Source organism: Triturus cristatus, chromosome 7 (genome assembly GCF_964204655.1).
Source record: "Triturus cristatus chromosome 7, aTriCri1.1, whole genome shotgun sequence".
NCBI lineage: Eukaryota > Metazoa > Chordata > Amphibia > Caudata > Salamandridae > Triturus > Triturus cristatus.
In genome coordinates, this window is record NC_140590.1 from 552,455,513 (window position 1) to 552,478,741 (window position 23,229).

A 23,229-nucleotide genomic window follows, 5' to 3' on the forward strand; every position below is an offset into this window, starting at 1 on the left:
CTCCTCTTCTCGGCCCAGACAAATATCCAGGAGAACCCAGTAACGGGGCTGGCTCCAGCCCCATACGCTTTCCTTTGGGAATCCTGTAGTGATGGCGATGGCTCGAGCACAGTCTGATTACAAACCACGTGATCCAGATGCCAGCCCATATGCCCCTTAACAGTATACATGCTGCTTGTGTACACACACACACCCTCTGCTGTCCCCGTGTACCCATGTGTAATTGGTACAATAAGCTTAGACATCTCCAGGCCTTGGTTTCCTCCATACACAATAACGGTCAAGCTCAACTCGGGCATTTTTAGCTTTAGTTTTGTTTTGCTGTGTGTACCTTTTACGAGCACTACAGTGCCTTCTCATTCAGTTTACAACTTTCAACTACCGTTCTTAAAATGCGCTCCCAAACTCGCGCGTCTGGTCTATTCACATACTTGCTGCTATGCTCCTGCTCTAATTTATCCTGAAACCTGTATGGCCTTTTATTATTCAGCAGATGCTGCTGTTAACATCTGCAGAGTGCAATTCGAGCATCCGGCACGCTGCATTTCACTGCTATAATTTAATCTGTATGGAAATATATTACGTGTATGATGACACGCGCTGTTTAATAACTGTAAAAAAAAAAGAACCCTACACGCATATTCTGAATCTTTTTTCCAACAGAACCGCACATCTTATCGCAAAGTGAAAAATACATTATAAAAGAAATACATAAAAAAAAAATCGACATATCTGCCTCTGGAGTATTGAAAAAAGCAGAATACAATAATATGAGCAGCTCTGGTGAGATGTGACAATGGAGGCACAATTTAGACGAGACATAGCGTTTAACTGAGAGATAGTGTGTGAGCGAGAGTGCGAGTGTGTGTGAGTGAAAGTGTGCGTGCCTGAGTGTGTGAGAGAGAGAGCACGAGCGGGCGGAAGAGATTTGGGCTCATGCTAATGCCCTTAATATGAACCGCGGGCAGGTACAAATGAATGTCCAAATGAAAAAGTCAGAATGATACCAAGCTCTATAATAACCCCCATCTTTAGAACAGCGCGTGACAGAAGATAAAAGCACATGCGCGCGCGCCTCGCGCAGCAGCAGGGGGAGAGAGGAGAGGGCTTGCGCGAATCACTTGCGGGAGCGAGCGGCTGGCGCCACGATAATTGATAACATATGGCGCCAGCCGCTCGCTCCCGCAAGTGAATCTCCAGACGTGCACGCATTGCCATTGAAGGCAATGGAACGTGTGTACGTTTTTGGCTGAAAAGCCAAAGCGATCGCTAAAGGTCTTTTTGCCTATGCAGCGCATGCGCGGCATAGGTGAGACCTAAAAATATGTATAGAATTACATTTAGCAATACAATATACAACCCCTCTCAACAGGGCGAAGCAAGAGTCATCAAAGTGAAATCTTCTACTGCAAGGGTGTGTCAGAGTGTGTGACTAACACCAAATCATTTGCCTACTGTGGTAATCCGGGAGATTTCATGTAACCATATACATGCCAACAGCCCATACCACAGTGTGATAAAAATCCACTGTCAGATGCCTTTTGGCTTTAACATATGCTGGTCACAATAAATATGCCAGACCTCTTGCCTTTGTCATAACTTTTCAAAATAAACAGACCTGTGGCATCTGGCATAATCTTTCCCTTCACATCAATCAGGTCTATAGGGGTTTTGATTGGCTTGTCACCGTAAGCAACTCAGACCGAGCAAATCCTATCTAACCTAAGAGGGATCAACAAGGCTTCTCACAGTGCAAATCTTCTATACCCACGGTTTGCCAGAGTGAGTAACTAGCACCAAAACTCTTGCTTACTACAGTAATCTGTGAGTTTCCATGTAGTAAAGTACCCATTTGTAAGTTATAATAGAGTATAATACCAATTCACCCTTGAATATCCATTGATTTTAACCCCTTGCGTGCTCATGACGGAACCACGCCGTCATGAGCCACGGGCGGCGTGTGCTCATGATGGCGTGGTTCCGTCATAACTGCGGCAGTTGCGGCCGCTCCGCCCACGCTGCACTGATTCCCCGCCTGTGCGGGCGAACAATGCAAGTGGGCGGAGTCGTGAAGGAACCACGCCGTCATGAGCACAGCTCACCCGTGGCTCATGACGGCGTGGTTCCGTCATGAGCATGGCGGCGCCGCGCTCACCCCGCACCCCCCCAGCGCCGCGGCGGAATTCGCGCCGCAGCGAAGGGGTTAACGTATGCTTTTCAAAATATATACATGAGCCCTACAGCCTTTTTCATAACATTTCATTATAAACAGATCAGGCCTACAGCCATGATCATTGGCTTGCCGCTATAATCAACTCGGTCTAGTTGCATTGTGTATAAGCTTTGTCCAAGCCAAAAAGTACAATACACGCAGGAATTGGAAGCACACAACTTCGGCCCAATCAAATCCTCTAGTTAGAGAAACTAACATGTGGGTAAACCCTAAACCACTCTCGCAACAGAAATCTAGAAGCTCTTTTTTGCTGATCACATAGGTCAAGGCAGACCCAAAAATGAGTGTGGATTACTGTAGCACTGGGCATCCCATACTGCTCTCAAGCGTATAACTGCACGCTGAGGTCTAAAGATAATGATGGAAAAGGAAGGGGATCTGTGCTACTTCCGAGGAAAACAAACACTATAAATGATCTTATCTAAGAGACTTTAACTGTGCCATGAGCGCGTGCCCCTGAAAACTCAGAGTCCATCATGTTATAAGCTTCATGTTTCGTGTTTCTGTGAGCCTTCTCTGGGTAGTCATGCTGCTGCTGGCTCATGCAGCTGGAAAAACAAGCGAAATAATCACAGCTGCATGGAGTGGAAGCACGTTTTCTGTGGAGACACACACCTCCTGCCAAATCAAAACCTACTCCTCGTGGACATCAATAAGGGGTTGCCAGTGGTCGCTGCTGCGTCTCCTTGTTTGCCCTTTGCTACCCTCTGGCGGAGTCTCCCCACCCACTGACTTAGTGTTTGTAACAGCATTAAACAGTAAACGTGGCTCACTGTGTGATGTACATTTCTGAAAAAGAAATATGCAAGAATGTCGCTGTAGTGCTGCCTGTTTGTCTTTAAAGCACCAAACAAAATACAGCTACCACACACGTTTAACACTTTGCTTTCGGGTTTTTTCAACAATGTTAAGTGCTTAAATGCAGTGTAGAAAAAAAAAGCAACGAACTGGCAGGTGACAAGTTTAGTCAGAAAATAGTTTTTAGGAGCATGACACCACTAAAATGGGGTTTCTCAGTGTATGTGTGTATATTGGAGGTTAAAACGTGTTGTTATTTGCCCAGTGCTCTAGTCCCATGAAGGTGTGTATGCTGAAACGTGAGGAGCTGACCAAGGCACCAACAGCTTTAAGAGTTGCATGGCAGGGCCTGGCTAGCACTGCTGTTGCAAAAGAGAGATCAGACCTCAAGCAGGTCAGTCAGTACTCTGTGTGCTTTATTTTTCTAGTTTAGAAAGCTTTATTAAATATCATAATCCAAGTAAAACATCAGTACAAAAGAAAGACCAAGGCAATGTAATAGAACAATGGAAAAAAAAACTAAATCGTACAATCTAAAAAAAGTGCCATAGAAAGATAGAGAATATACATATGTAAAAACCATTTTAAGGTTTTGAGTAATGGGTAGGGAGGGTAGAGAAGAGAAGAGGAAAAAAGGAGGGGGAGGGGGGAAAAATGTAACCATTATACAAAATAAACATCATATAAGTGTAGAAGTTAATAGATGAATAAACATATTAGGAGAAGCTGTATCTATAACATGAACAAAAAAAAAAAAGAGAAATAAAAACAGCTATTTAAGGAACAGTTTGGGAAAGAAAATTGGTTAATGGCAACCATAACAAATCCTTTTTGATCAAAAGGGGTACAGTGTTGGCAAAAGCACGATCCATTCGGTGGTGATGACATAATAGATTCCACCATGCATTATATGAGATCTTGGAGGCATCTTTCCAATTGGTCGTAATTATCTGTAGAGTAATGGCTATATACAAGTCAATAAATTTACGAACATTAGCAGAACATTCCATATAGGAGCCATACCACCAAAAAAGATATGAACAATCTCAAAAGTGTGGTCAGTAGCTAAGATATCGTTCAGTTTAGACCAAACACGGGACCAGAGGGATTTAACCAACGGGCAGTGAAAAAACATATGCAAAAAGTCACTATTCTCAGAGGGGCAAGACCAACATATTTTAGAGTCAATCAATTTAAAGCTATATAAATCAGAAGGAGTAAAAAAAAGTTTATTATAAAAAAAATACAGAGTCTGTGTGGTACTGGCAGAACGTGAAGCAGTGTGCAACTTTAACCATAAAGAGTTCCAAACTTGGAGAGGAAACTCTTGGGCTAGGTCCAATTCCCAGGAGAGTTCAAGCTTGGATTTAATTCTTGCTACAGGAGAACAAGAAAGTAACTTGTAAATAGCAGCAGCTTTAAGGGGAATAGAGAAGTCCGGGAGGGGGAAAATGGTTGAGTCAGCAGTGGAAAGTGAAGCGCCCTGAGAAATAAAAAGATCTAAAGAGTTCTTGAGCAAGGGATACTGAGAGGAATGAGCATTAGAGAGGTGAAAAGAATCTCGAATATCGGAAAAGTTGCGCAGGGAATTATTACTAAGTAAGGAATCGAAAGTAATGATGCCTTTATCTATCCATTCTTTCCAAAAAAGTGCTCTGTGATTAATCATAATGGATTTGTTGTACCAAATTGGGATTGAGGAATGGAATTCCAACTGCGAAAGACAGAGAGGGCGAGTGCCTTAGAGTGTCTAAAGATAGGAGTAAGAAAACGTTGTGGAGGATGAGATAACCGGGTAGCCGTAACGAATGAAAAAGGCGAGAGCTGGGCAAGTTCTATAGCGCTCCAGGCTGTTAGTCAAGTCAGATAGAAAAGGCCAAATCTGTTTCAGAGTAAAAGCTGAGTGAAACCGAACAATGTTGGGGAAATTCACTCCACCCAGATCTTTAGGTTGTTGAAGACGAGAGAGAGAAATCCTTGCCTTACGTTTATTCCATAAAAAGGAGGTAAAAATACGGTTTATAGTTTTAAAAAAATAGAGTGGAAGGGAGATTGGAAGCATTGAAAGGTAAAAATTGACTATAGGGAGGAGCATCATTTTAATAGTGGCGAGCCTCCCCCACCAGGATAAAAAAAAGGGGGGACCAACGTTCTATAAGGGAAGAGAGTTTTTTAACAATATCCTTCTGGTTAAGCATTATCGTATCTCTAATGGTGCTGGCATACAGAATACCTAGACATTTAATATTACCTGAGTTCCATTCAAAACCCGAACCCTGAAACATATGAGGAAGGCAAAATGTATTAAGTGGCAAAACCTCAGATTTATCTATATTACGTTTATACCCAGAAACCAGAGAGTACTCTTGTAACAGAGAAAAGAGTGCGGGCAAAGAGGTGGACGGGTTAGAAATATAAAGCAAAATATCGTCAGCATAGGCCGTAAACTTAATATCCATGTTTTGAAATTTGAAGCCAGCATACAATGATGAACGGCGAATTTTTTCTAAAAAGGGCTCCAGCGCAAGAATGAAAAGAAGAGGAGAGAGAGGACAACCCTGTCTAGTGCCTCTATGCAAAGAAAAATAAGAGGATTGAGACCCGTTAACCCAAATAGAGGTGGAGGGAGCGGAATATAGTAACTTAACATAACGAATAAAGGGAGGACTAAAGCCATGCCAACGCAAAGCACCAAACATAAAATCTCAACAGACTCTATCGAACGCTTTCTCAGCATCTAAGGTAATGGCAGCGATTGGGGAGTCCATCTTTGAGGCCAGGTGAATAATGTTAAGGAAGGTTCTCGAGTTATCAGTGATGTATCTACCTTTAACAAACCCAGATTGATAGATGTTGATAAGATCAGGGATAACTTTGTTAATACGAGAGGCCAAAACTTTAGCATAAATTTTACAGTCCGTATTAATCAAGGAGATGGGTCGATAATTTTTGCAGAGGGAGGGATCTTTATCTTTTTTAGGGATTAAGCATAGCAGAGCCTGAGTGAAAGAACCTTGAGACCTCCCTTGAGCCACAAAGGAAGTAATCAAAGAAAATAAATTAGGTAAAAGGATATCCTTAAAATGGAGATAAAAACGAACCGTGAAACCATCTGGGCCCGGGGTTTTATCTTTGGGAAGAAGAGTAATAGCATTAAGTAGCTCCTTTTCTGAAGGAGGAACGTCGAGTGAAGAGAGATCCACAGACCTATCCGAAGGCCAGGGGAGGGACTGGAAAAAGGAGTCTATTTGAGAAGGCGAGGGAACAGATTCGGGCGTATAAAGTGTAGAATAATATTGAACAAAACAGTTGAGAATTTTGTCATCAGTATGCTGAGGAACTCCATGCGAATCGGTAATAGTTATTATTTTAGATTTTTGTTTTTTAATTTTTAGATAGTTAGCGAGAGACTTACCAGCTTTATTGCGCCCGCCATACATTTTGGAGTGAAAATTGAGGAGGGTGGTACTCGCAGAGTCCCAAGAGTGCTTGTTAAACTGCATTTTTGCTTTGATGAGGGAAGAGAGTGATTCTGAGGAATTAGTGGTGAAGTAGAGATGCTCTAGGTCTTTAATTTGTTTAAGAATTTGGGCCGACTTTGAAAGAGCTGCTTTCTTTTTTCGTGAGACAAAAACAATAATAAAACCTCTGGCAGCAGCCTTGAAGGAGTCCCAAATAGAGTGAAAGTGAGGAGTGGAGTGAAGATTATTTATAAAAAAATCCTTTGCAAAAAATGGAAATTGCTCGACAAACTGTGAATCTAGGAGGAGCGAGTTATTGAAGCGCCACCGCCTAGAGGTGGGAGTAGGTGAGGGAAAGTCCAGATCAGTAATAACCGGAGCATGGTCAGATATAAGAATTGAGCCTATTTCTGAATTAGTCATAAATTGGAATGAATGCTGTGTGAGAAAAATATAGTCTATACGGGAATGTGAGGAGTGTACTGGAGAAAAAAAGGAAAATTCTAAGGTATCGGGATGGGAAAGTCTCCATGAGTCAATAAGACCTCTGGAGGAGATAGCATTAAAAAAGGACTTTTGCATTTTGTTGGGGACATATCTGGTGTGTGATTTGCGATCTAAAAATGGGTCCATTAGTTGGTTACAATCACCACCTACAATCAAATTATCACTCGCATGAGAGGATAGAAGTTTAGAGAAGTCCCTCCAAAAGGTCAAATCTACCCCGTTAGGGCCATAAACATTACAAAAGGAAAATTGTGTATTATTAACAGTAACATCTAAGAATAGCCATCTACCACAAGTGTCATGGAATTCATTGTGCAATTGAACAGATAAAGACTTATGAAACAAAATAAGAACACCATTTTTACCATTTGCTGCTGGAGAACAAAATGCCTCTCCAACCCATTGTCTACGCAACGACGATAAATCTTGAGAATTAAGGTGGGTCTCTTGTAACAGTGCAACATGACATTTCAACCTTGCTAAATGAGATAAGACACGTTGTTTTTTAACAGGGTTGCGAACTCCTTTAACATTCCAAGAAATGACACGAAGACCATTAATTTGTGTAAAGAAAGTAAGGATAAGCCGAAAGGAGTATGGAATTTAGGACAGGAAAGAGAAAGAGGAGCAAACTGAAAATAAAAATGAAATGCACAGGTGCCTGAATAAATAGTAAGGGACAGAAAAATTGAAGCAGACAACAGCCGCAAATACGTTGGTGAAGATATAAAAGAGAAGAAGGACAAAGAAGTACCATGAACAGAAAAAGAGAAAAGGAAAATATGGTGTGTATCAGATAGTGAAGAGGTTGCCAGAAGAATAGAGATGACAGGAATAAAGAGGTATGAGGAATGGGAGGACAAACAGCAAAAAGAGGGGAAAAGCGAAAAGGAGAAGGGAAAGGATAGGGAGAAAGGTGCAGGGGTACAGAAACCCCCAAAAGGCATCAAAAGGAGGGTGGCAAAAAGCCAATAGACTTTAGCCACGGAAAATAATTGAACAAAAAACATTACTGTGAGAGGGGGGCGACGAAGACCAAAACAGCCGCGCAAGAGAAGCATATAAGAGAACAAACCACCATAGAAGTATAAAAAGAAACTGATAGACAAAAGACTATAAATCGGAAAACGAGAACAATATAAAAATCAAATAGGACAAGCGAAGGAACTTACCAAACATCTAGGGAAAGAAACGGCAACAGAAGGGGTAGAAACTGTAAACAGCGGGATGGGACAAAAGGATGACCATGACAAGAACACCACAAAGGGGAATCCTGCAAAACAAAGGAAAAACAAGGAATGAGCACAAGAAGTACAGGAACTATCCAACTTCTAAGTAAACATTTAAGCAAAACAGGTTAATACTATACTTTTAAAAAGAAAGAGAAACAACTAGGATTTGCTCAGTTCCATAAGTTCTCCCTTGTGAGTATGAATAAACTTCCGCAGGTCAGCAGGATCCTCAAAGCTATAAGTTCTTTCCTTATAGGTCACTTTGAAAAAACAAGGGTGTATTAAACCATAGCGTGCGTTCATAGATCTCAAAGCCGGTCTGAGGTCCAAGAATTCCTTTCGGCGGGAAGCAGTAGGCTTGGAGACATCCTGAGTGAAAAAGACCTTGTGCCCAGACCAGATCATTTGCTTATGTTGCTTGGCGGCCTGGAGAATCATCATAAGATCTGAGTAGAGGAGGAAATATGCTATGATTCCACGAGGTTTAGATGCAGAAGATGCATTTCTTGGCCCCAGACGATGAGCACGTTGTATATTAAAATCTGAGGATTTCGGGAGGCCAACAATTTGAAGAACTTGGGATTTAAGGAATTGAATCATGTCCGACCCCTCTGATCCTTCAGGAATACCATAAATGCGCAGGTTGTTGCGCCTATTGCGGTTTTCCAAATCTTCCGCCACTTTCTTGAGCTGGCCAACTTCTTTGGTGAGAGTGTCAACTTTAGTGACAACATCCTGTGCATCACTAATCCTCTGTTCCACCTCAGACAGTCTCGTATCCATACTAGACCACTTATCATCTAACCTCTGAAGCATGGCAACAGTGTCCGTGATAAAAGGACGAATAAGACGCAACTCCTCCATAATATCCTCAAGAGTGAGAGGCAGTGGAGATTTATTTGGGGAAGGTGGGTCCTTTTTGGTGCGTTTAACCGATGGATTGCTTGAGTCCTTCCTTCCCCCAGTAGAACCTCCGTGAGGCTTGGTAGATTGTACGCCCTCCATACTGACAGTGCCGCAACCAATTATGGCAGAAATAAACAATGGCGGAATACAGGCAGGACCGCAGAAAAATTGCGTAGTCAGCAGCAAGAGGAGGAGTAGCAGACGATGATAGTATCAAGGTTTAACACAGCGGAGGGTATTGGGACACCTGAGACACAACTGGCTCCCTCTTAAATAATTACTAGAAGAGACAATCTGAGGAATCCACAGAAGCCACCAGAGAGACCAGGCGCCAACAGATAATTGCTCAGAAAGAAGGCAAAAGGTGAGCTAACGCAGCCACCGCCGCAATACCACCAAAAAACATCAGGAACCTGGCTTAAAGATTCAGTGGCAGCGAAAAAATAGAAGAAAAACGCTGAAGAAAAAAACAAAATGGCGGCCGTCATCTGAGGGAAGCAGAAAGAACGCAATTATGGTAACGAAAAGACCGCATTTCGGTCAACAAAACTTGCCAAGGCAGTCCCTGCAATGTCCCAAAGCCGAATCCATGTTCAAAGCGGAGCTTCGTTGCCTGGAAGAGGTGCCTTCATGCTCGAATCGGCGTTTTTCGAGCGGAGCTTCTCACCCGGCGGCCATCTTAGATCGTCGCGCCGCGCGCTCTCGCCTGTGTGCTTTATTTTTAAAACCAATATAGAGCAACTAGTGAGGGTGGCGCTGTGCTCGTGACGAGCCCAGCTTGTCATGAGGAACAGTGGAGCTGTGCTCATGACGAGCTGAGCTCGTCACGACCCCGCCCACTGATTGATTCTCCCGCACAGGTGGGGAATCAACCACACGTGGGCGGGCTGCGACGGTTATGACGAGCCCAGCTCGTCATGAGCACAGCTCCACTGTGCCTCATGATGAGCTGGGCTCGGCATGAGCGTCGAAGAGGGTAAACAAAAATGTACTTCTAGAAATATGCTACTTACACTTGTCCAAAAATCATTGAACACACAAACTGATCCCAAAAACATTTATAACTGGTCAACAGGCTATTCGACTGAGTCTTTGGTATTATTATTGTTATTATTATTATAGTTTATAACAATAATAACAGTAAATGTACCCATAGTTTGGGTCCATGCAGCCTGTGTGTAGACTGACTGCGAGACAGAGAAGAGTCTGCACATATGCTTTGATGAGGTCGTGACAGGGTATGTCAGGCTATACCTGGTCAAATAAAGTTTGTGTCTGAAAAAAAGAAGGTTCTGGCTTGGTATATGAAAGTTTTGCCTAGGCATAAAATGATGTGACTTGACATTAGACTTTAAGCCTGGGCATTTGAGACTATGTCTGGAAATACAATGATTGTACTTGAGCGTTAGAGGGTTGCGCCAATGATGCCATGCTCCTTTGCTGATCACTATTGTACCTCAGACATACATTGCAGCGTCCTGCTTTATATATGGAGAAAATGTAAATAGTGTTATCCACTTTGGTATCTTTTCTATCAATATGGTAACTTTATTTTACTATATGCCTTTCAAGTTCTATTATATCACTTCGTGGAAAGTTAACCACTGTTGAGGGTCTTAAGATGTCCTAATGTGTGTGAAAAAGTATATGATGTCACTTCTGCTACCCTTGGCATTTCAGTGAATCGACAGCCATGGTTCTCCTGTTTATTAACACCTGGGCGGAGCCAAAGCCCCTCTCTGCTATGTGCTCCCCTCTCTCCTCTTTTGTGGTTGATCAAATAAGGTTTGCTGACAGCTCTGGTGTCAAGCCCGACCTACAAATAATACCACTTAGTGGTTTCTGTTTTCCTCTCTCTTTGGATGCAGGTACATGAGAAAGGTGGAGCTTTCAGCTTTGATGCGCAGATAGTCCTAATGAAATAAACATCAAGGGCCCAATTACAAGTCTGGCGGTCTGAAAACCACCAGACTCGTGGATGTGCAGCGGTGGTAGTCCAGCGACCGCCCGAGCTGGCGGTCTGACAGCATGAGCAGCATTAGGGGTTTTGATAGACAGTAGAAGACTGCTGTGGATTAAACCCTGGAAGGTGGAGCAGTCACTAAGATCTTTAATACATCACCTTCCTTTTCCGGGAAACAAACATCTAGACTCACAGTTGGATGACATGGTTAAAAGAATCCGCAGAGGAGAAGAAGATGCTTTTTTCTTTTCTAGCCCCTATGGCAAAGAAGTAATTTTTCCAGAGAAAACCAGGAGAAACAGTGATAAATAGGAAACATGCAGTTCGAACCAGGTCCCAAGGTTGGGGGGCTGCACGCATCTCAAAATCCGGTCACAGTCAGATAATCAGCAGTCGGGTAAATACTGACTAAAAGGACCTGCCATTGGTAGCCAGACAATGGGACTTTTATTCAGAATGGGTTCAAGTTGATTCGAGCAAAGGGGTACTGGATGTGGTAAGAGAGGGGAATTCCATAGAACTTGCAGGTCAACCCCCAAAACATTGTTTTCAGAACAGCCCAATGCCAAAGGACAGGATAAAGAGAGAGGCAAAGTTGGATGGTGTTCAGCAATGTTCCAGAAGGGAGTCATAGTGCCGGTACCAGATTCTCAGAGAGCATCTGGTGTTTATTCGGTTATCTTCTTCATCGCCAAGGGTGTTCACGAAAGCACTTGTACCAGTTGTTTCTTTCTTGTAGTTACATGGTCTTCGGTTGTTTGTCTATCTGGACAACAGGTTGATACTGTCTCTTCTGTTTCGAAGGTGGAGTCCAGAGCTAAGATGGTGTGCCCTCGTCTGAAGGATTTGGGATTTATTGTGAACTATCAGAAGTCCAGTCTGGTCCCAGAGAAATTAAAGACAATTTATTGTGGCACTCATATACAGGCAAAAAGAGCAGGTATTTGCTGGAGATCAGGGTTCAGTCACTTCAGACAAGGGTGGTCCAGATAATGTCAATGCAGAAAAGGGCAGTCATACAATTGTTGAGAATTTAGGGTTTTACTTAACAACAACGGCTGTAGTTGCTTGGTCACGTCACCACTTTAAATCAGTGGTCTATCATTAATTATGAGGACGAGGCAATCAATCATGTGTCAAGTGAGATAAGGGAATGCTTACAGTGGTGGTTGAATCCAGATCACCTGAGAAAACAGGTGTGCTTTCATTACCCAGGTCCAAAAGTTGTGACATCCGACGCAAGAACATGGGGATGGGGGGTACGCTTAGGGGATTGGAAGCAAAACAAAAGTGGTCACGGTTAAAAAGGATCAATTTGAATTCAATGGAGTTGATGGCAGTGTGGTATGCTTTCAAGAACTGTGTGCCACAGACAGAGAATGCCTTAGTATTGATAAGGACTGACAACCAAGTGGAAAAAGCATACATAAACAGACGGGGCATGAATAACACAGAGTCTTTTAATCTACTGTACCGATCTGCTTATGACACTTGCATCTTTACAAATGTTATTTTTAAAAAACTTGCGCACTGTACTTTAAATATTTTAAATACTTCTTCTCACCTCGCATTTGGCGTCCTCCCCGGTCCAGCACGGATTGTTCCGGTTGTCTGGAGGGAGGCGCCACAGACCGGAAGCAAGACTTGACCACTTCTCTCCCTACCCCGACGGGAGGTTAGCAGTCTAGCTACCATAGTATAAAATGCATATGCCTAGACAGACACGCAGCGGACGCGCTTAGGCTGGCAAAGGTGATTGATTGTGAACGGAAACAGAGCGGCTGGGAAAGGGCTCCATCCAACATTGTTTGTTCTTTTAAAAATTGCACTGAACTTTGCTTTTAATACACTGGAGAGCACCTGGGAAAGGGCTCTGACTTCTTTTAATCTACTGGACCGATCTGCTTTTGACACTTGCATCTTTACACATGTTATTTTTAAAAAACTTGCGCACTGTACTTTAAATATTTTAAATACTTCTTCTCACCTCGCATTCAGCGTCCTCCCCGGTCCAGCACGGATTGTTCCGGTAATCTAGATGGAGGCGCCACAGACCGGAAGCAAGACTTGAACACTTCCCTTCCTACCCCGACGGGAGGTTAGCAGTCTAGCTACCATAGTATAAACTGCATATGCCTAGACAGATGCGTATACTCAGTCCAAGAAGGTGAGGTCTCTTCATACTTATACTAGTAGAGAGTTGATTGAGATCAAGAACGGCAATTCAAACAATGTAACAGCTAATAAGGCCTGCCCCACTCCTACTGAAGTAATGGGACCTTTTTCCTGCTGCAACTGTCAATAGCAAAGCACTCTAGCCACTACCAGAGAACCACTACAGAAACGAAGCAGAGCAATGGCTGTGTTCACAATTACACAGAAAGTATGCACTCTGCCAGATCAGATAGCAGCTAAAGACTGGAACCGCTTTCTGGCCAATGTAAGGTCTCTGCCTAAACATGCAGCCAACATTTGAGACCTGCTGTCCTCCACTAAATCCCATATAGGGTTCCTAACAGAAACTTGGACAAAACCACACTCCAACCCAGACATAGCAGGAACACACCCTGACGGCTCCCACATACAAAAACGAGATAGACCAAACAGGACTGGTGGAGGAATAGCCATAATCTACAAAAACCCCGTCACTTTCTCCATTTGAGATCAAGTAAGCAATGACCAGCTGGAAATTCTGGTTTTCAGTATGAACTTACATCACAATCATAGCTGGAAAGGAGCAGTAGTATATGGCCCACCAGGACCACTAACCAACACCATCACACAGCTCATGGAACTCATTGCTCCACATGTTATATCTTCCAGGAATTTTCAACTTCTTGGAGATTTCAATATACATAGTGAAATCCAAGACAACCCAGAGGCTTCATCTCTTTTGACTGAACTGTCTGCACTCAATCTTACCATAATAAACCAAGCCCCAACACACCAAGCTGGACATACTTTGGACATTATATTAACTAGCTCTCCCAATATATCCTACGTAGCTACTCTTTTCCTGACATGGTCGGACCAGTCTATGGTCGAGTTCCGCATTAACAGCACCAAAGCACAGCCTGCTCCCAAATACTATCAAAACAAAAGCTACAGACACTGGCATACAATCACACCAGCACACTTTGAAGTCGCATTTTGACCACCTCAACACTTGGAATCGGAAAACATTGAAGAACACATAGCCTCCTTTAAGGCCAGCCTCCTAGCAACCCTAGACCGCTTAGCTCCTCTGAAACAATGCCCTACGAATAGCCTCCGGTCCTGCCATAGAATCGAAATTTGTCTAGCATAGTAACGGTAAGTTTCAATTCTGTTAAGGACACGGAGGCGAGGATTATCCCTCCCTTGGCACAGTCGGTGCGAACCCACCCGTATGGCAGTAAGTAAAATGTTTTATTTTGCACCACAGGTTGTTTGCATGTTTAATGTTTGCTTTATAATGTTGTGGTGATAAGTTATACCGTTTCAGGGATTTTACGATATGTGTTTGTTTTCAGGGAATGATGGTTCCAAACAAGACCAATAATTTCGCGCGAAGAAAGAGGAGGGACAACGGATGTAGAGGACCTTCTAGCAGAGGCTGACACTGAGGAAGGACTACTGTTGGATGGGACCTTGACTCATGGGAGCTGTAGTTTTATGGACTTGTGTTGTTGTTGTGATTTATCTCTCAGGATTGTTTCCCCTCATTTGGGAAAAAGAAATGTTGTTTGTTTTTGGCTGCTGTGGAAAAATGTGATTATTAAAGCGAAGAAGGAAAAAGCATAATCGGAGCCTCCGGTCCTGCCATAGAATCCCAAAATCTCAAGGGAAGACGTAACCAATTATCGATCCACCTCTCTCCTTCCCCTCCACACTAAAATCTTTAAAAAAACACATCAATATATACCTCTCCAAATTCATCAAATCCACTAACTGCCTAGACTCCACACAATCTGGATTCCATCCCAGATACAGCACAGAATCCACTCTGGTAGCAGTCACGGACAACATTAGGATGCTGTTGGATAAGGGTCAGGCGGTGCTTCTGGTGCTGCTTGTCCTTTCCGCAGCATTCGACACCATCTCCCACCAAATTATACTCAGAAGATTGGGTGACATAGGCATCACAGGAAATGCACTGAAATGGCTGTCCAACTTTTTGTCCGACAGAACACAGACCGTTAACCAAGGTCCATATCATTCTAAGACCACCAAGGTGACCAAGGGAGTACCACAGGGCTCATGCCTGAGCCCAACCCTGTTCAACATTTACGTCACTCCCCTGGTAAGACTGTTGAGGAAATTGGGATTTATCCCCATATCATACGCAGATGACACCCAATTACTCCTCTCACTTGACAAATCCAACCCCAATATTCAAAGCACCTTCAATGAAGGAATGAAGACCATAGCGGAATGGATGAAAATTAATTTTCTCCAACTTAACGCTGCTAAGTCAGAGATAATGTTTTTGGGCGATGCCACTGTAAAATGGTCCCCATGCTGGTGGCCAGAGGAATTGGGTCCTACCCCATGTCCAAAACAGGTGGTAAAAAACCTTGGAGTCCGATTAGATCATAAACTTACGCTGGGAGACCATGTCTCTTCTACCGTCAGAGCTTGCTTCCATAGCCTCAGCATGCTCAGAAGAGTCTTCCCTTTCCTGCCAATATCTTCCAGGAAAACCTTGATCCAGGCACTAATCTTAAGCCGCTTGGATTACTGTAACATGCTGTTGATCTCAGCAACGAAAGTGCCATAAACAGATTCCAGGTTGTCCAGAACAATGCGGCCCCACTGGTAACCAACGCCCCCCCAAGAACTGCCTCCCTCCCTTTGCTTCATAAATTACATTGGTTACCCATAAGAAAAAGGATTACATTTAAAATATGCTGTATGGCACACAAAGCCGTAAACAGATCTGGCCCCAGCTACCTAAATGATAAATTTGTTAACTATGTGCCCTCCAGACCCCTCCGCTCCGGAGCCAAAGCCATGTTACTAGTCCTGCGCTTTAAAAAATCCCGCCAAGGTGGTAAGGCTTTCTACCATCTTGCCCCACTCTACTGGAACAAACTCCCCTTACACCTGCGTCAATGCACGGATTACCTGGTTTTCAGGAAAATGCTGAAAACATCGCTGTTCTAATCATTTCTCCTCAGCACTCCTAGGCGGTCTTAGCGCTGAGATACCCTTATGGGGTGATTCACGCGCTCTATAAGCACATAAGCATAAACATAAACATTGGCAAAGTTAGCCATGGAACTTTTTCACATGGGCAGAACAGCTCCTCATGGAGTTGAAAATGATGTGTTTTACTAGAGTGGAGAACATGATGGCAGACAGGCTAAGTCACAATCTGCCAACTTCAGTATCATATCTTCTGAGCAGGGAGACGTTTTAGTTAATAATGAGAAGGTTTAGGAGGCCCTTGTTGTATCTGTTTGTCTCTCGAAGCGAAGGCTTTCTCACACAATTTTGCTTAAAGACATGGCATCAAAATGTGTGGGTGGTAGACACAATGGGCCCAATTACGATGTCGTTCGGAAAGCCTGTGACCTGCGGTCGGAGGATTTACAACCAACATCCCTTGTTTGACTTCCAACCGCCTAATTACAATGTAGGTGGTCGGAAGTCAAACCAGCCGGTCATTCCTGCTGGCTTCTGACAGGTTCAAGAAGCCTGTCGGCTAGTCGAAACTGCAACATAATCCCTTTAGGACGACGTTTCTGCCGTCGGGATTACGATATCGGTTCCACCCAGCCTTTCCATGCCGGCCTTTCTGCAATGGAAAGGCTGTCGGAAAGCAACTTTGGGGGCCCCTTGCAGGGCCCCCTTGCTTCTCGGCCTACGTTTATGGGCCTGAGGGGCACCTATTGTGCCCACCTGTAAATCCTTGCACCCTGAAGCAGGCACTGTGAGGTGCCTGCCACAGGGTGCAGGGATTTTCACATACTCCCATTTCTCTCTGAGGGCTTGTGCTGCAGCCAGTTTCTGACCGCAGCACAAGCTCCCATAGGGAAATGGGAATGTGCGACCGCAACATGTTCAGTAGCATCATAATGCGGTTGGGAACACCGAATGGAGGTCGATCGGTCCCGATTCTGCAGCAATGTGGGTTGGAGGCAACTTCGACCGACATTGTAATCAGGCCCAATGTCATTTCAGTGGCCAACAGGGTTGCTGTTTGCTTTTCCCACAACACCTCTCATTCTGATGGTATTACAGAAAGTTTGAAACAAGCAGGTGCAGGTAATTCTGGTATCTCCATTTTGGCCAAGGCAGCCTTTGTTCCTGCTGAAACAGTTGAGGCAGGGGCAAAATCTCTAACTCCCTCTTCGGCCTCCACCTCTTCAGCCTCATTCGCTGTCTCTGATACAGTTAAAGACCTCATGGCTTGGAAGTTGAACTGCTTTACAAGGCTTTGGCTTTTCAATGTAGGTAGCTATTGATATCCAAGCACGTAGGAAGCTGTTAACTCTTGCATTATTTGCAAGACACTGGAAATATTTTGAAAATTGGTGCCAAAAGAAAGGGGTGTATCGAAGGTCTCGTGACCAATTCCAAATTTTAGATTTTTTGTGTGATGGCTTTGTTTTGGGTTTGGCCTCTTTGACTCTGTCAACTCAGTGACAGCAATTAAAGGTTGTAGACAGTAATGTGTGTGGCTCCCACGATGAGAGCAAGGATTTATGAAGCCGAAATGCATTACTACTAACAAAATTAAATAGAAAACAAAGACCTTGAGTGTGGGTGTCTGGTGTTTTGAAGAACGAATGGATTATCTTCATGTTTAGCCGCACACCCACGCCACCATTGTTCTGGAGCACTGCAAGCGTGTGGTGCAACGAAGGTGTGTTTCCTAAAAGGAGAGCTTCGGAGCCCCCCGCAGGCTACATGCATCCGGATGGCTGACTTCCGGCGCTTGGAGGGTTTGAAGACCAATGATCACTGGCTAGCTGCTTTAGGTAAGAGACAGCTGATGCGGAAGAAGGGCTCTTGTGTTTTAAGCTTTCAACACAACTGAATATCCTGGTGTCCACAGTAAATGCTATAACAACCATAATGTCAGCTGATGCAGTGAAGGATAGAGAGGAAATAGCAAGTAATGTGTTCAAGGAGAACACAACTATCACTGAGCCCAGTCCAGGCAATGTCACCTGATATGGGGCATGCAATGGGGGTTTAACAACAAAGCTGAAAAAGCTACAAAAGTTATTGAGAAGTGTATTAACTGAATGGTGGTCAAGTAACTCCCTTCAGAGGTATAAGGAAGTGGGCAGAATACCCAGGGGAGTAAGTATTTCACTGGCACTGAGTTTCGAAAACCTGCATCTTGACATGCTCAGAGAATGGGCATAAAGAAATACAGTGCATCAACACGCCTGGTTCAGATTCTTATCCAGTATGCAGAAATCAGTAGGCAAACCATCTTGCAAGAAATCAACAAATTAGATACCAAACTGGCACGGGAACCAGATCAAGACAAAGCGGATGCCTTCAAGGCAGAACTGAAGGTTAGAATTGGCAAGCAGGAAGAAATCATCATCAACCCCAAGGCACAAAAGTTTAAAAGAGACAAGAATGATTAAGAACGCGGTCAAATTTTTATCTTCACCCGTCGGTTTGATACCATTTCACGTCAGAGGCTCTCTGAAAGTAACTGACAAAGACAAGAGCAAAGTCAAAGTGATACGGCATCGGCAGCAAGTTCTGAAGTGATGACAGATCTTGACAAGCCATCCACCAGCGACAAAACCAGAGATGTGCCAATAGTAGTGGACGAGCTAGTGGGCAGGGCCCTAAACTTGAGACCAAGGAAGCAAAATCACCAAAGAAAAGGAGGAACAGAAAATGATGACACAACCGTCACTCCAAAACAATTGGCCAAAGACACCAAAGGCAACACAGATACAACCGCAAATAAACTCTGATAGCACAGCAATAATTAATCTGTCGGACACAACTTTGAGTAAAGCAGAAGAACAAATCCTGAAATTAGGCCAGTCTTTTTGTCCAGAAAAGTGTTTCAACTATGCACAAACCCGTGTGGATGTTTACAAGTTTGTGAGAAAACTTAAACTACAGAAATTTTAACCCTCACAGTTGAAATGGAAGCTCCAAAAGTCCACCGATTTTATGACAGGAAATCTAACCTCACAGTATCCAATATGAAATTACTAATAGAACTCAAACAACTGGAAAATGAAATTGAAGGAATATCTGAAATCATTACTAAAAAGGGTATCATCTCCTGCATGGATTTGGGAGTAGATGATGAGGCAGTCACCCCATTTAAACCACTGCCGTCCATCTTTGTGCCCAATCTTCCAAGAGATGGTCTATGATATTTTCACCAACCTGGTAACGCAAGATATTAAGAATTTTAAAAAAGAACAAAAAACGAATATAAAAGATGTAACAAGTACAACACAAACAGAGCAGTATATAACAAACTGATTAAAAATCTTCATAAATATTCTAACCTGGAAGGGAAGGAAGATGGAGGATTGACGCCACCGACAGGAGGTCGTTGCAGAGCTGCCCCTGTGATACTTACCGGTTTCAGGCATGTAGGCGATGGTGATGGCAATGGCGACAGCATTTCAGTAAGTGGGAAAACAAAAGCAACTATAGCAGAAGTCTGTAGCTGTTAAAACTGCTATAACCCAAAAGGAAGAGATGCTTTTACACGCCTGCATCCAGCTCTTTGCTTCGCTCCACTCCTGTTCTTCTCCCGCGATCTAAAGGAGAAGCTGATCGAAGCTGACCGATCCGACGGACTAGCGGGCCCGGGGAACTTTGTGGACTTTGGCGGACTTAGCTGGCTACGTGCTGCAGGACATCGCAGGACATCGCAGGACAGAACGAGACGTGCCAGTCGTGGGATGTGGGACGAGAAAAAGGGTGAAGTCGCTTCTATACTTGAGGGATATTTTGGATTGCCTGTATGATACTGCTGGCTGATCGTGTTCCACTCCAGGTTGTTATTCGCCACTGGATGCTCCGGGCGTTTTTGCCGGCTAGCTGCTCAGGTGTATTGCGACTCGCTAGTTGGCCTGCCCTACCATAGCAAGCTACAGACAATGAGGCCATAGAAACGGATATGGTGAGCGCACTCATTGAAGCTGTGTTGCCACTTGGGGGAGAAAAGACACAGAACGACACAAGCCTATTACTTTCTCCGGAAGATATAGCAGCAATAGGTGACATAGTAGCCTCAAGGGAGAACCTGACTGTACCTGCCCCATATTCTTATATCTCAAATTCCGAGGTCTCTAATGTTAGTCAGCTTTCATAGCCTTCACAGCCTTCACAGCTCTCGCTACCTTCACAGAACCAACCAGTGACAGTATCTCTCTCTGTAGTCAGTAACTGTGAGGATCCTACGAAATATGTAGAATTATCTGAAGGTGGGGACTCCGGTGCTGCTACAATTGGTATGGATATCAAGACAGCTGCTCCGCAAAATCTGGGACATAGTATCAGCCTCATACTCGCTGCGGTAGCTGATATGCTGGAAACTAACTTTGGGATTAAGGAAGGCTTTCATGATATAGACACTACCTGCAATGAATGGATAACTGTCAGCTGTGAAGAGCGCATTATGGAGTATAGCAAGGAGGGAACCCCGATGAACAAACATAATAAAGGGGTTACTAAAACCAGAGTTCAAAAACAGAATAAAAAGAAGGCTCTTGATAAACAAGGGGATATCTATAATTAATTCAGTTAAAACTACTGCAACCAGCAGCCCGCTTCGAAAGTGGGTTACAAAGAAGGGGGGAAGTGAAGAGAATAATTTTGCGTCTCTCTGGCTCTAGCTCTGACTTGATCTCTCAAACTATTCAGGTTCTTCCAGATCCTCCTGCAGTAGATAGGGGGCAAGGCAACAATTGTATTAGTACCAGTGGCAGGGGTACTAACAGTCAGGGAATATCTTTGATGCCCCCTTCTCTAACACCCTCATTGGCTGCTATGGTAATACAAGGGGATCAAATGGACATACAGCCAGTTTCTAGTCAGCCTTCTGAAAAAAATATTGCTGCTAGAAATCCTTCAGGCACTACAAGCACAGAGAGTAGAAGCTCAGGATTATTACGCTCAGGCTAGACCGGATAGCTCTGCTACGAGGTTTACCCTCTCAGAGGTTAAAAACCAGATAGCTTCTCTCACTTCTGATATTACTGATCTCCAGCAGAGAGTATCTGACACAGAAAACCACATGAGCAGAACTATGAAACTTACAGACACACATGAAATTCAGTTAAGAACTATGCAGTTGAAGGTCAAGGATCTGGAAAATCGACAACAACGCAATAATTTAGGAGTGTTTTGGGTACCAGAAGGATCGTAAGGAACAGATTGCCAAGCATACATGGTTAATCTATTTCAGAAATCTTTCCCGGATCTGGCTGACTGGGACTGGGATAGCAAAGTCCAACGGGCTCATAGATTACCATTAACTACTAATAAACCTCCTGGCCGCTTTCCTAGACCTATTTTAAATTTGTCTCGGTAATTTTTTATTACAGCAAGTGGATTCCATTAAAGCGAGGCCAACTACCCCAATACGCATGGACTCTTTTTCAATATTTGTTAGCTCTGACTTCTGTAAGAACACTATGGATCGGCACTGGAAACTTCGCCAACTTATTGATCCCCTGAAGGCGGCTGGTGTGCAGGTGTATATTCAGGAGCCGGGGCGCTTAAAAATAATAAAGGATTTCTATACTAAGCTAGCATTTACGGAGCACGAGGCTCAGGAAGTTTTGAACTCTTGGCGACAGGAGCCTGAGAAATAATCTGAAAGTTTCTGGGTACTTTCTTCCTGGTGTTGCCAACCTTAGATTGCTGATTTTATCTTGTTTTTTTTTCCTTAAATGCCTTTGAAAAATTCTTGTTGTTTCTAGCTAGGGGCACTCTGCATCTGAACCTCCTTGAATGCTGTCTTGTTGACAGCAATAAGGGAGGTGATTCCATTCTTGAGACAGGGTTGGGTGAGAGGTGGGGTTTGGATTGCTGCAGGGTAAAAGCAAGGGAGCTAAACATTATATTCTTTTTACTTGGGGGGAGTGGTTTTTGGATGTGCTTTTGGAAAATGTGTTCTAAATGAGGTATTGGTTGCAATATTATGGCAGTGATAACATTTTTATGTTGGACTGTATCTGGGTTGAATGCCACTCGTAAACGCCAACTTGTACCGGAAGAGTTAAAGATGTATCGCCCTCATTTGGTCTTGGTAACTGAAACTGATATAGCGCACAAGGACCGGACACTGCTTAATCAACTTGGCTATAACATTGGCGTCTGCTCATCTCAAGCAGTTTCAATAAGGGGTGTGGCTATACTAGCTAGTACATTTTTGGATTATAAAATTGATCGGGTTATTGCTGATGTTAGGGGGAGGTGGGCTATTGCTCAACTGGTGGTCCATGGTATTAAATATGTCTTAGTTGTGATTTATGGACCTAATACAGATGATCCAGTGATCTTTAACACGCTCATGCTAACTCTACTTGAATTCCAGGGAACTTTAATAGTCATGGGAGCCTTTAACTGCGTTATGAATCAAACTTTAGACTCAACCTCTCGGCGCCCGATTTTAAGGATGCAGAAAGTACTGACTTCAATCTTGGAGCTAGCTCGCTTGCATGCTATACAAGATGCTTGGCGGGCTTTGTATAGAGATTCTCTGGGGTTTACATTAGTATTCAAGGTTGGATATGGCTTGGGTCAGTAACACCGTCCTGAGCGCAGCTAAAGTGGAGGTTTGCCCTAAGATCAACTCAGACCACAATCCAATTTTATTAATAATTCAGCTGACCCCTGTTGTTAAGACAGGACGGCCTTTTTCTTTTCTATGATATTTGTTATCGGACGATGAGTATACTTTGCATATGGGGAAACTCTTAGCTGAATTTCTGTATTTTAATACTGGCATAGCGTCTCCTCATATGATATGGGACTCCATGAAGGCATTCATAAGAGGCATCACTCTGCAATTTATACTGTCTAAAAATAAAACTAAGGAGGCTTTTGTCAAAGCGGCTCTTATGACTTTAACTAGTCTAGAGCTTTCTCGTGCACAATCTGTTAGAGGACAGGATGAAGATCAATCACCAATTTATT

At 43.5% G+C, this 23,229-nt stretch overlaps 1 long non-coding RNA gene across 3 annotated transcripts in view; it reads right to left on the reverse strand.

Annotated features, from left to right (window-relative positions):
• The window catches only part of LOC146810087 (uncharacterized), an 84,995-nt gene extending 72,288 nt beyond the window's left edge, over positions 1-12,707 (reverse strand). For all 3 annotated transcript variants that reach the window (XR_014966544.1, XR_014966546.1, XR_014966545.1), the window contains exons 1-2: positions 12,665-12,707; positions 8,172-8,272 (exon numbers count right to left, since the gene is read on the reverse strand). This is a non-coding gene — a long non-coding RNA (uncharacterized LOC146810087). The remainder of the gene's footprint in view (positions 1-8,171; positions 8,273-12,664) is intronic.
• Between the last annotated feature and the right edge of the window lie 10,522 nt (positions 12,708-23,229).